Consider the following 13,273-nt stretch of genomic DNA (forward strand, 5'->3'; position numbering starts at 1 on the left):
ATCCACTTCTTCCCCCTAAACTGATCCTCTTTCAGATTCCTTGCCCATGTTCTTGTTATAAGTCTCTTACCAGCCAAGTTCAAAATTTTAAAAAATTTTCATCCTTTTTTTCTTCTCTTCACCACCCCATATATAAAATAAGTTCTGTAGCTGGAGAGCTTTTTGTTAAGTGAAATAAATAATTTAGAGAAAGATGAGTGCTATATAATTTCACTCATATGTGGACTCTAATGAGCAAACTAAACAACATAGAAACTGACTCACAAAGAACAGACTGACAGCTGTAAGAGGGGAGGGGGTCGTGGGGATGGGTGAAAAAGGTGAAGGAATAAGGGAAAAAATTCATAGATGCAGACAACAGTATGGTGATTACCAGAGGGAAAGGAGGGTGGAGGGAGGGAGAAGAGGGTAAAGGGAGGACAAATGGTGATGAAACAGACTTGACTTGGGCTTGTGAACATAGAGTGCAATGTACACATGATATACTATGGAATTGTGAAACTTATATAATTTTATTAACCAATGTCACCCCAACAAATTCAACAAAAAGAAATTTATTTTTACTTTCAATGACATAGTTTTATTTATTTTTTATATCTCTATTTTTATTTTTTAATGCTTTATTATTTATTCTTCACTGTTGTCCCAATTTTCCCCCTGAAATTCCCTCCACCCTGCCCACCCCCCTCTTCCATACCATTGTCCCCATACCATTGTCCATGTCTGTGGGTCCTTCATGTGTGTTCTTTAAATTAAAAAAAAGAATTTTATTGTTTGGTATTGATGATATTAAAGATGTTGGTAGGATTTAATTGATATATATAGAAACTTTCACCCCAAAGAAGCAAAATATGCATTCTTTTCAAATGCAAATGAAACATTTTCAAAGATAGATCACATGGTAGGACACAAAACAAGCCTCAACAAATTCAAGAAAATTGAAGTCCTATCGAGCATGTGCTCAGATTGCTAGGGATTGAAACTAGAAACCAACATCAAGGAAAAAAACTCAAAAACAATCAAATACATGGCGACTGAATAACATGTTATTAAATAATGAAAGGGACAACAGTGAGATCATGGAAGAAATTAAAAAGTATCTAGAAACAAATAAAAATGGCCACACAATAACCCAAAACCTATGGGACACTGTGAAGGCAGTCCAGAGATGGAAGTTTATAGCAATGAAGGCCTACCTAAAGAAGACAGAAAAATGTCAAATAAATAACCTAACCCTATATCTACAAGAACTAGAGGAACAACACAAAACAAAGCCCAGAGTGAGTAAAAGGAACAAAGTAAGATCGAAGCAAAATTAAATGACATAGAGACTAAAAGAACAATTCAAAGGATCAATAAATCCAGTAGTTGGTTCTTTGAAAAGATAAACAAAATCGACAAACTTTTAACCATACTCATCAAGCAAATTAGAGAGAGGACCCAAAAAATTAAAATAAAAAATGAAAGAGGAGAAGATATAACCAATACTACAGAAATACAAAGAATTCCGAGAAATTACTATGAACAACTATATGACAAGAAATTGGACAACCTGAGTGAAGTGGACAAATTTCTAAACACAAACAATTTTCCAAAACTGAATCAAGAAGAGGCAGAAAGCCTGAGTAGACTGATGACAACTTGTGAAGTTGAAACAGTAATCAAAAAACTCTTGGCACACAGAAGCCCTGGACTGGAGGGCTTCACAGGTGAATTTCAACAAACCTATAAGGATGCACTCACTCTTATCCTTCTCAAATTATTCCAAAATATTCAAGAAGGAAGACTCTATAATTCTTTTTATATGGCCAGTTTCATCCTAATTCCAAAACCAGGTAATGACACAAGAAAGACAACTTTAGGATAATATCTCTGATGAACATAGATGCTAAAATCCTCAACGAAATATAGGCAAACCGCATCCAGCAATACTTTGAAAAGATTATGCACCATGATGAAGTGGGACTCATCCCAGGTATGCAAGAATGGTACAATATTCACAAATCAATAAATGTAATACACCATATAAACAAAATGAAGGACAAAAACCACACAATTATATCAATAGATGCTGAAAAAGCACTTGATAAGGTACAGCACCCATTTATGATAAAAAAAACTCAGCAAAGTGGGAATAGAGGGAGCATACCCCAACACAATAAAGGCCATATATGAGAGACCTACAGCCCATATTATACTCAACAGGCAAAAACTAAAAGCTTTCCCTTCAAGATCAGGAACAAGACAATGAATGGTGTTTGCTTTCACCACTCTTATTCAACATAGTTCTGGAGGTTCTAGCCACAGAGGTCAGACAAGAAAAAGCAATGAAAGGCATTCAAATTGGAAAGGAGGAAGTAAAAGTGTAATTATTTGCAGGTAACATGATAGTGTACATAGAAAACCCTATAGTCTCCACCAAATAACTACTTGACCTATTAAGTGAATTTTGAAAAATAGCAGGATACAAAGTCAATATTCAGAAATCAATTGCATTTTCATACACTAATAATGAAATATCAGAAACAGAAACTAGGAAAAAAATCGCATTTACTATAGCAACAAGAAAAATAAAGTACTAGGAATAAATTTAACCAAGGAGGTAAAAGACCTATACCGGGAAAACTATAGAACACTGAAGAAAGAAATTAAGGAAGATACAAATAAATGGAAACATATACCATGTTCATGGATTGGAAGAATTAACATCATTAAAATGTCCATACTCCCCAAAGCAGTCTATAGATTCAATGCAATTCCTATTAAAATACCAATGGCATATTTCATAGATCTAGAACAAATATTTCAAAAATTTATATGGAACCAAAAAAGACCCCAAATAGCCTCAGCAATCTTGAGAAAGAAGAACAAAGTTGGAGGGATCACAATACCTGATATAAAACTACACCACAAGGCCACTGTAATCAAAATAATCTGGTACTGGCATAAGAACAGTCACATAGACCAATGGAAGAGAATAGAGAGCACAGAAGTAAAACCCTGTCTCTATGGTCAATTAATATTTGACAAAGGGGGCAGGAGCATAAAATGGAGTAAAATTAGCCTCTTCAATAAATGGTGTTGGGAGAACTGGACCGGTACATCCAAAAAAAATGAAACTAGACCACCAATTTACACCATACACCAGAATAAACTCAAAATAGATAAAAGACTTAAATATAAGTCATGACATCAAAAAATTCCTAGAGGAAAACATAGGCAGGAAAATTTCAGATATCCTACATAGCAATGTATTTGCCGATTTATCTCCTACTAGGGGTGTCCAACCTTTTGGTGTCTCTGGGCCACACTGGAAGAAGAGTTGTCTTGGACAACACATTAAATGCACAAACACTAATGAAAACTGATGACCAAAAAAGAAAAGGTTGAAAAGCTTCTGCATGACTAAGGAAAACATCATCAAAATGAAAAGGGAATGGACCATATGGGAAACACATTTGCCAACGATACATCTGACAAGGGTTTGGTCTCCAAAATATACAACTCAACGCCAGGAAGACAGACAATCCAATGAAACAATAGGCAAAGGACCTGAATAGACACTTTTCCAAGGAAGAAAAACAGATGGTCCATAGACATATGAAAAGATGCTCAGCATCACTATCCATCAGAGAGATGCAAATTAAAAACACAATGAGATACCACCTTACACCAGTCAGAATGGCCATCATGAATAAATCAGCAAACAAGTGCTGGTGAGGCTGTGGAGAACAGGAACCCTAGTGCACTGTTGGTGGGAATGCAGACTGGTGCAGCCACTGTGGAAAACAGTATGGAATTTCCTCAGAAAACTAAAAATGGAATTGCCTTTTGACCCAGCAATTCCACTGCTGGGAATATACCCTAAGAATCCTGAAACACCAATTCAAAAGAACCTATGCACCCCAGTGTTCATAGCAGTGCTATGTACAATAGCAAAGTGCTGGAAACAGCACTTTCAAGGAGAAAGATGTATCTTTCATGATTTCCTTTTACCTTTTTTTCTCCTATAAATATCTAATTATAATGAACACATATCCCGAGTCCTGATTTTTTCAGCAATAAACTTTTATCTAATAATAATAGCTTACATTTATACAGGGTTTCAAATCATTCTCATATATTTTATATTTATTCCCATGCAGCCCTCTGAGGTCAATCAAGCCGAAGCAATTAAGAAGTCCAGCCATAAGGTAGGAATGCAGTGAGGTAAGAAACTGAGGATTCTCGATAGTGTTGAATAGAACCTCCAGTCTAGCTCCATACAAATTTCATACATTTCATCACTCCGATATCATGGGTAAAATCACAGTCGCCCTTTGTGAAGATACTCCTTTTTTAAAACTTGAAATAAATTTGTACTAACAATTGTCTTTTGAAACAGCTAAGTAAGTTACAGGTGCATTTTAAATTGCTTATAATCTGTGCTGGCTGGAGTTTCCCTGAGATTTAAGAGACTGACTTCCGTGACACCAAGGCCAAGTACAGATGCCCAATTTGCTGGAAAGTGGGCGCCCTCTTGTGGACCACGTAACACCAAAGACAGATTTCTGTCAGGAAGTACTGAACAGTCTGCAGTTCAGGGGTGTCCAACCTGTGGCCCGCAGGCTGTGTGCGGCCCAGGATGGCTGTGAATGCGGCCCAACACACAATCCTAAATTTACCTCAAACATTATGAGACTTTTTTGTGATTATGTGTTGCAATGTATTTAATGTGTGGCCCAAGACAACTCTTCTTCCGGTGTTGGAAGAACCTTCCAAAAGGTCGAACATGCCTGGACAGTAACCCTCACCAATATACACACTGAGTCCCCAGCTTTGAATTATGAAAGCAAATAAACGTGGGTGATAAGTTTATTCAAGACATCAGAGAACCTCAGAATCTGAGATGTTACATCATCAAGGCGTGCCATCATTTTACAGATAAGGGAGCCAACGTTCAAAGAAATTAAGTATGTCGTTCTCAAATCATAAACCATCACAGGTCTGAGCTCCTGCTAAGAATTTCAGAACTTTCAAGAAAACCGCATTAACATGCTGAGTGTCCATAAAAGACCATGTAGAGTCACGTGACAAGGGAAACACATACATGTAGTATGGCAAGTGTAAACAATGTTTAGTAATCCCGACTGTTGCTCATTCCTTGAAACTCCTTGACACTTCTTGAGGTTCCTCCCCCTTCACAGAGTGAATTGGTGGGAGGTTACTGAGGAGGCTGATGCAGTCCCAGAAGGGAGTGGTGACAGTGGCCAGGACAGGATGGCAACTGTTGTGAAGCGAACAGTTTGGAGAGCTGTTTATGAGGGTGAATCCACAGAACATATTGAGATTGATTGCTACGCGAGGGAAGAAGCTAGAATGGTTCCTGACTTTGTGGTTTGGGTGAATGGTAACTGAGGCAGGCAATACAGGTGCAAGAGCGGGCTTAAACGGACACACGACGGCTGAGAAAGCGAACAGCTGGGTTGTCTACATGGTTTTTTGTTTTTGTTTTTTTAGGGCTAGAACACAGTTGAAATCCTTGTGTGTGTGTGTGCACGTGTGTGTGTCCAGATGGGTGTTTACTTATAGCCAGGGGATTAGAGAGAGTCCATGCCTGGCTCCCAAGTGTTGGTGAGACTTAAAAATGGAAAGTTCAAAGGCATAATGGAGGCTTTGTTCTTCTCTGTCTTATTTTTGCCAGTAAACATTCATAGTGCCCCCATTTTAAGGCACAATACAATAGATTTAAGTGGCCCTAAATTATATAATAAGTACATTTGGTTCTCATTGTGATCACTTACTGATTCCTTGTTTGGTGTTTGTTTGTAACATAATTGCACTGGTGGGCAACTGATGAGGCCTGGTTGGTCTCTTTATTCATAGTCCAGGTAATTAGACTCTGAAAATTTCGGGTGGGTTATACCTTTGGGAAGGGAGCTACATGTTAGATTCCTTGACTTAAAATATCTTTCTTACTAAGGGTTTCAGAATTGTATAGGGGGTTCCAAAAAAGAGAGAAGACTTTAGAACAGTGGGCAGAGATTCTGTAATGTTGGAGTTACAGGATCCGAGACAGATGATCGAGAGCAGGTCTCGAGGCCTTGAAAGGCTGCACAGAGTATCACAGGTCACACTTGAGGGACAGCCACCGATTTTCCCTCCTGTAGAGTCAGGGGCATAACACTGATATAAAATAGTTTGTGACAGAAGACAGAGACAATTTAAAAGTTAGTTGCCTCTTACAGAGTGTCATTGTACAAATTATTAACCTTTCGCTTCTCGTCTATAACACAGATGATGGTGATGGGACCCATGTGCTATTAGTCTGCTCGAGCCGCTATAATAATAGCACAGACTGGATGGCATAGATAACACACATTTATGTCCTCACTGCTCTGGAGCCTGGGAAGTCTGAGATCAAAATGCTGGCAAATTTGGTTTATGGTGAGAGCTCTCGTCCTGGCCTGTGGGTGGCTGCCTCTTGCTACCACCTCACATGGATTTTCCTGGACTGATGCTCAAGGAGGAAGAGAGTGAGCTCCCCGATTTCTCTCCTCCTAAGGATCAAGGATCCACGCTTATGACTTCATTTCACCCTAATTATTTACCTCCACCGTCTCCAACACCAAAGCCTAATTATTTATTTAGAGGCCCAGTCCTCAAATGTAGCCACTCCTGGTTGTTAGGGCTTCAACACATGCATCTGGTGGTGGGGTGGGGGAAACACACTCAGTCCATAGTACACAACAAGGGGCTTGAGTAAAGATTAAGCAACATCCTGATGCCAAAAACAGGCTCTGTTCTGGTGGCAGCATACAGGGAACAAAAGCTGACTTCTTTTGCTCTTAAGAGACCTGTCCTGTCTACTGTGCTCATAACCATCATTCCATTGGAAAGGTCTACTGTAGGAGACTTAATTTTGCCACTCTTGCTAAATGTATTTTTGTTTGTTTGTATCACAGCATCTAACAAAGAATTGAAAGAATGGACATTGCTTTGTGCGTGTTACCAGTCCAAACATTCCCCACTTTTGTGTTGTTTTGCCTCTTGTAAATTACCCAAACCGCAGTGTTTTGTTTCCCTCTGAAAGAGTTAATTCCTGTGTGATTACTGTCTTGGCTAAAGACATTCACACTGCCTGGTTTCTGTGACAGGCTTTCAGAGGGCGGGAGAGTGAAGATCTTTGGTAATTGCATTTCTTTAAAAAAAGTAAAACAACTCAGTACATTTTGACTCAGCAATTCCACTTACTGGAATTTGTTCTAAGGCAATAACCTGAGATACGTATAATTGCAAATGCAGTATATTGTGGCATTGCCTGTGCTAAGGGAAATCAACTAAAGCAACTCTAGATCCACTCAGGCTGGGCTATTAAACTCATTATACTCACGGAATGGAATGACATGTCGTCCCTGATAAGCATGTTGTTGAGAATATCTATCAACATGGAAAAACATTTACAAGCCAGCCTATAAACCTAATGTAACTAACATTTTTATGAAGAGAAAAAAAAAAGCATGGGAAAGAAATCTAGTAGTTGTCATTTTGTAGTGGGATTAAAGTTAGCATTTTCTTGCTGTGTTTTCCAGTGTTGTTTTTTTTTTTGCATTGGATAACTATGAATTGTGAATATAGAAAAACTTAATAAACATTATTATTATTTTTTAAAGATGAGGCCTCCAAGGACCCGCCATGTTTTGGGCGGGGATTTGCATTGGGGAAAGCCTGTTGGGGGAGGGTTGAGCATGGATGAGCATATTCTCAAGAAGAATAATGTAGGAAAAATAAATGACATTTCATCTTAGTGGCTCCATGAAAGCTCTAGCAGTGGATAAAAATTTACATTACTATAAAGTATGCATATGTAAATAAAAATAGAAGAAAACTGTATGTCAAGAGTGGGATTCATGGTGATTTTTCTTTCCTTTTTTTATGTTTTAATGTTTTTAAAGATTTATTTATTTATTTATGTATTTATTCTTAGAGAGAGGGGAAGGGAGGGAGAAAGAAAGGGAGAAAAATATTGATGTGTGAGAGAAACATTGATCAGCCCTGACAGGGGATCAGCCCTGCAACCCAGGCATGTGCCCTGACTGGGAATCGAACCAGCAACCTTTCGCTTTGTGGGACAATGCCCAACCAATGGAGCCACACCAGTCAGGGCTCTTCTTCATGTTTTTAAATTCTAAAAATATATTGGATATATTTTAATGTTATAAACACTTTTTTTTAAGCCAATAGATGATGAGGCTGAACTCCAAGGAAAAGTTAAATTGTAAGACCTAGAGGACAAGTAACGTGCTGTATTCTTGGTTCCTCTCTCAGCATTCAGCAGGCGCTGAGGTGCATAGTGGTGACTGGCTAACACGCTGGCTGGATGGTTAACATGTCAAGGTGTATTATTTGTGCCACTCACATTTCTCCTTAGTGTGACTAGTCTCAAAATTGGTAACATATTGAACTGTAACATAAAATAAAGTAATAAAAAAATAAAAAATGGGTGGCTTAAGAATTGCTTTCAGAATTGAGATGAGAACATTTCTGCTTTTTGGGAAAACGGCCAGCATCACAGAAATAGATTACTGGATGAGAATCAAGGAGTTTTCTAAACATACAGCCAGCCATCAATGGTGTATTTTGTTCTGTGACCAGGCTCCATGGATCCACTCTCAGCATTTATCTCTCTTCGGATCCAACAGGGGACACGGACTTGTTAATTATGTAGGGATGTGTGGCCATTGGCAAAAGCTTCAGAGGAGGATGTTTCCATCTGGTCAAGCACTTGATGATCCAAATCCAAAGCAGATGGTCGGGTCTTCTCTAAAACATCCCACCCCAGGATTGTGCAGGCCCATCTTAGCCTCTGAGGCTTCCCTTCCTACAAGAGATCAAACCCCAAAATGTTATGAAACCTGTCAAATTAAATTCACTCTAGGGCTCTAAGAATTGAGATGGAATGGTCCTCAGTGAGGGAACAATAACAATGAAGTTACATATTTACACAGCTTTTAATACATGGTAAAGTCTTTCTCCAGCACTTTCGAAATTCTCTCGACCCAGTAATAAAAGAGGCAGAAGAGTTCTCATTAGCCCCATGTTATAAAAGAAGAAACCAAAACATACGTTCAGTGTTTTGACCAACGTCACGTGATATGGCAGGGGAAGAGGTGCGATGTGGACCCCAGGGACACTAATTTTTAAGTCAGTTTTATTGAGGTGTAATTTACGTACAATAAAATCTACCAGCTTCAGTTGTGCAATCCCTTGAGTTTTGATAAACTTGTAGTTACATAATCATCATCACGATCAAGACATAAAATATTCCATCACCCTCCCAAAGTTTCTTCTTGTTCTTTGTAGTCAGTCTCCTTCCACCCCTGAGTCTGGGCCTTGGCCCTGCTGATCTGGATTCTGTTATTATAGTTTCGCCTTCTTCTATTTTATATAAATGGAATCACGTGGAAATAGCCTTGTATCTGGCTTCCTTCCACTTAGCATAATGCTTTTGAGATTTGTCCATGCTGGGTGTATCTGTGCTTCTTTTTGATTGCTCAGCAGTGTTCCAAGGTGACAATATGTTATTGTGTGTTCTCTTCTCGTAGGAGTCTATTGTGATCTATAAATACGTCACAATGTATGCATCTATTTACCTGTAATCCTTCTTTACTCTGGAGTCTACTAAAATGCTGGTGGGCGCCTGCCTTCCCGTGATGTTCGCCTCGTCTAAGGCCCGTGAAGGCAAGGGCGGTGTCTGTCTAGCTCATGGGTGTTTCTCCTATGTCCACTACAATGCCTGGCCCAGAGGATGGACTCAATAAAAATTGTGCAGGTGAATTCATGGAAGAACAAATAAATGAATGAATATACTATGTCAGTCTAACTAATCAACCAAGAATGAAGACTGCTCTGGAAACAGAAAAAACATCATTAAGCTGTTTTCCCATTTTGATATTTTTTGGGTTCAGGGTACCATCTGGGGTGTGGCAAAAGTAGGTTTACAGTTGCTTGTATGAAAGTAATACAATAATATATACTAATACAAGAATAAAGTCTTTGTTTCATGTATTTACAACTGTAAACCTACTTTTGCCCCACCCTGAATGCAGCCTCTCTGGGCTGAGTCTTTTATAAAACGAGGGCAACAATTTTTACCTTATGGGATTGTCATGGGAATTAAATGAAATAGCTTATGTAAAACATGTTCTACAGCACCTGCCAGGTAATAAGTGCCCAATAAAGCATCTGGTTGTTATCATATAATTGCTATTATTTGAATAAGAAGAAATAGCATTCAAGACTGGGATACTTTTAGGGAGTTAGCAAACTGCTCTTCCCAGAAATTCAACTGAAAAACCAAGGTGTGGCTAGTTTTCTTCCTTCCCTATTATGTAGTAGAGTCATTTAGCCCATCTACTCACAGGCTCTCAGTGGCTGACATTCTCCTGGATGTTCGTGCAAAGCTGTCCTCATCAGTGTGTGCTATGTGGCATCATTTTGGAAAGTGGCCACCCCAGTTGTCTCCCCACTCCCACCACTGGTATTAGAAGATAAACTTAGGTTTAAAAATTTAACTCATCATGTGAGTGAATGTAAACAGACCTGCTACTAATTCAGGAAGCCTTCGTAGCTAGTCCACTTACTTTGACCAATTACCCCTAGAATTTCCAATAGTGCCCCCATATTCACTGTTCTATTACTTCGTCCTAGCACTAAACTCAGATAATGCAACTGGCCCTGGACGGAACTGCTGGCCACTTGCAGAAAAGAATCAGCTGTACCAAAAACAATTTTGAGGTTTTTCAAAGGGAAATGGGATTACAAGTCTCATTGATTTCCTAAGAGGGCTGAGCCTCTTGTTCTCTGGATCACGTTACATGTATGACTTACCATCATCTTGCTTCCATTACATGACCTCAAAACTGAACGATCTCTCCCAGGACAAAGAAAAATCCCCAAACCAAGCAACACTCATTCCGTCTCTCACACCACCTGTTTCCCTTCTGCGCTTGCCTCCCCCCACCTCCAACAGTACCTTTGGCATTGTTCTCCATGACTAACACTGCCTCCCTCCTTAAAACACTTTTAGGAGTCCAAGAATCCTTAGATGACCAGGAAGGCCTTTATAGCCAACAATTAAGTATTCTTTTTGCTATTTAAACCACTTTCCTTGTACCCTTAATTCAGGGACAGGAGTGTTGAAATACATTTCTAGGCCCAAGGTAGAGCCACTCCAGCAGGGTGCCACCTCCCCAAACCCAAATTTCATGACCCTGTAAATGCTCTGCTTGACCAGGAAGGAGGTATATCCAGTCAGCCAATTCCCAAATTCCAAGACAGCTCTCGGATCTATACGATATTTGTTTTCTTGTTTCTTCGTCTTTCTAAATAACGTTACACAATCCCAGCCAGTCATGCCCTGTGCTTCTGGCTTCTAACTCTCTACAAAACTCACTCTGACACAAAATCCCTCAGAAAGAGGTCTCCACTGCTTCTGAGGACCTTGTGTGGATTGCCTTCCCTTGCATAAAGAACATCAATCTCATTATTCAATTGAGTTAGTTTGTCATTTGATAGTAGAAAACTTGTAGGCCTCTCCCTCTGTAGAACTGCATTTCCTTTGGGAGAAAAGCCCATCCCAATTGTGTCTTCCCTTTACTCATTTTGTCGTTCCTCTCAGATGCCCTGGTCAAACTTGGAGCATTGATGACCCTTGTAACTAGCAGAGGTTAGAGGCTTTTCCTGAAATCAGAGGGTAATTTTGTAGCTCTCAGGTGAGTCAGCTTCCATTTCCAGTACTATGAGGGTGCAATTAGTCGAAAGAGAAGAGACAAAAAATGAAGTAAGCTTCTTTTCTGATTCTCCCCCACTCCGTAAAAGACTACGGGGGCGCAGTGGGGCTGATAGAGAAAACAAAACGCGGACCTTGCCCAGAGAAATGCATAATCTTCCTTTTATCTGCAAAGCCATAAACCCTTCAAATCTGGTATTTAAGGCACCAGTTTATGCCAAGGATTGCAAATAAATGGTGACTAATTAACACCTGCAATCAAGATCATGAAAAAAAAAATCACCAGGGGCAAGGCGTGCCTGCCGAAGACGTATCTATGCTCCCAGTAGCAGAGTTTGTGCTGAACAAGGAGTGTGCTGCGCAGCTCTGTGTTCCTGTTGCCCGTCTTTTGCCAGGAGGCAGTGTGTGTGTGAATAAAAAGAGCTACAGTTGACTGAGTGCTTCCTTTGTTTCTGGTACCTGTGCTGTACCTAGGTTATCTCACTGAATCCTTACGTTAGCCCCACGACAGAAGCACCCCTACTCATTTTGCTCACGGAAAGCATTTGCTCAAAATGCCACAGTTACTGAGTGGTAGAGGTGGGATTTAAATTGCTGTTACCTGACTCCAAAGCCGTCATTACGGTATATTGTTCAGATATGTTTTAGGAGGAAGGGAAAGATAAAATCACATCTGGAGGCAGGGGAAAGTGGAGAGAATTAAACAGCGCCACTACTGCCTGTTTGAAATACTAACACCTGAGCTCTAGTAAGGAGGGGTACTAGAGCAAGAGTGGGGAGGAAGAAATGCTCGTCCCCCCTCCCAGGTTCATTCGGCTGGTCTAACAGTTAAATCAGCATGGAACAGATTGACAAGGGAACCAAATTTAATTACATGCATACACATGGGAACCATGCACACATGAGTATGTCGAAGACGCTACACACACGAAAGTTTTCCAGACAGAAAGGGAAGTGAGGTATACAGACATCCTGAGCCAAGGATGAGGTAAGGCCCCTTGGGGCCTCAAAGTCACAGCAGGACGGTAAGAAGAGCAGATGTTCAGTAATCAGTAGTTTGCCCTGCCCTACAGATAGGTAAAAAAAGTGATCTCTGATCATCGCTTACTATGGGCAAGGCCCTTAGTTCCAATTCTTTAAGGGAGAGGTAAACGTTTCCCATGAGCCTGCAGGGTCTTGGTTGCCTTCAGCTCAAACTAATTCACATGCCAAAGCGGTACATCTTGGGAAGGACTCTCTTGAACTTCCGCACAAGAATATTGCCTTTTTCTTTAGAAAACAACATACTGGAGTCTTAAACCCTACTTTCTAATTTTTGTCATAATTATTTCAGAATTTAAATAGACTTAAATAATGCATTAACGAAATAAAGCTCTCCTGTATTTTATTGTGCTTTTTAGGGTCAATTATTCTCATCAAAGTTGATGTTTATCAAGTCCCTCCTCACCGATTTTTTTTTAAATCATAAAGATTGTATTTGCTAACTCAAACCTAAGCCATTTT

The sequence above is a fragment of the Desmodus rotundus genome, chromosome 11 (genome assembly GCF_022682495.2).
Source record: "Desmodus rotundus isolate HL8 chromosome 11, HLdesRot8A.1, whole genome shotgun sequence".
NCBI lineage: Eukaryota > Metazoa > Chordata > Mammalia > Chiroptera > Phyllostomidae > Desmodus > Desmodus rotundus.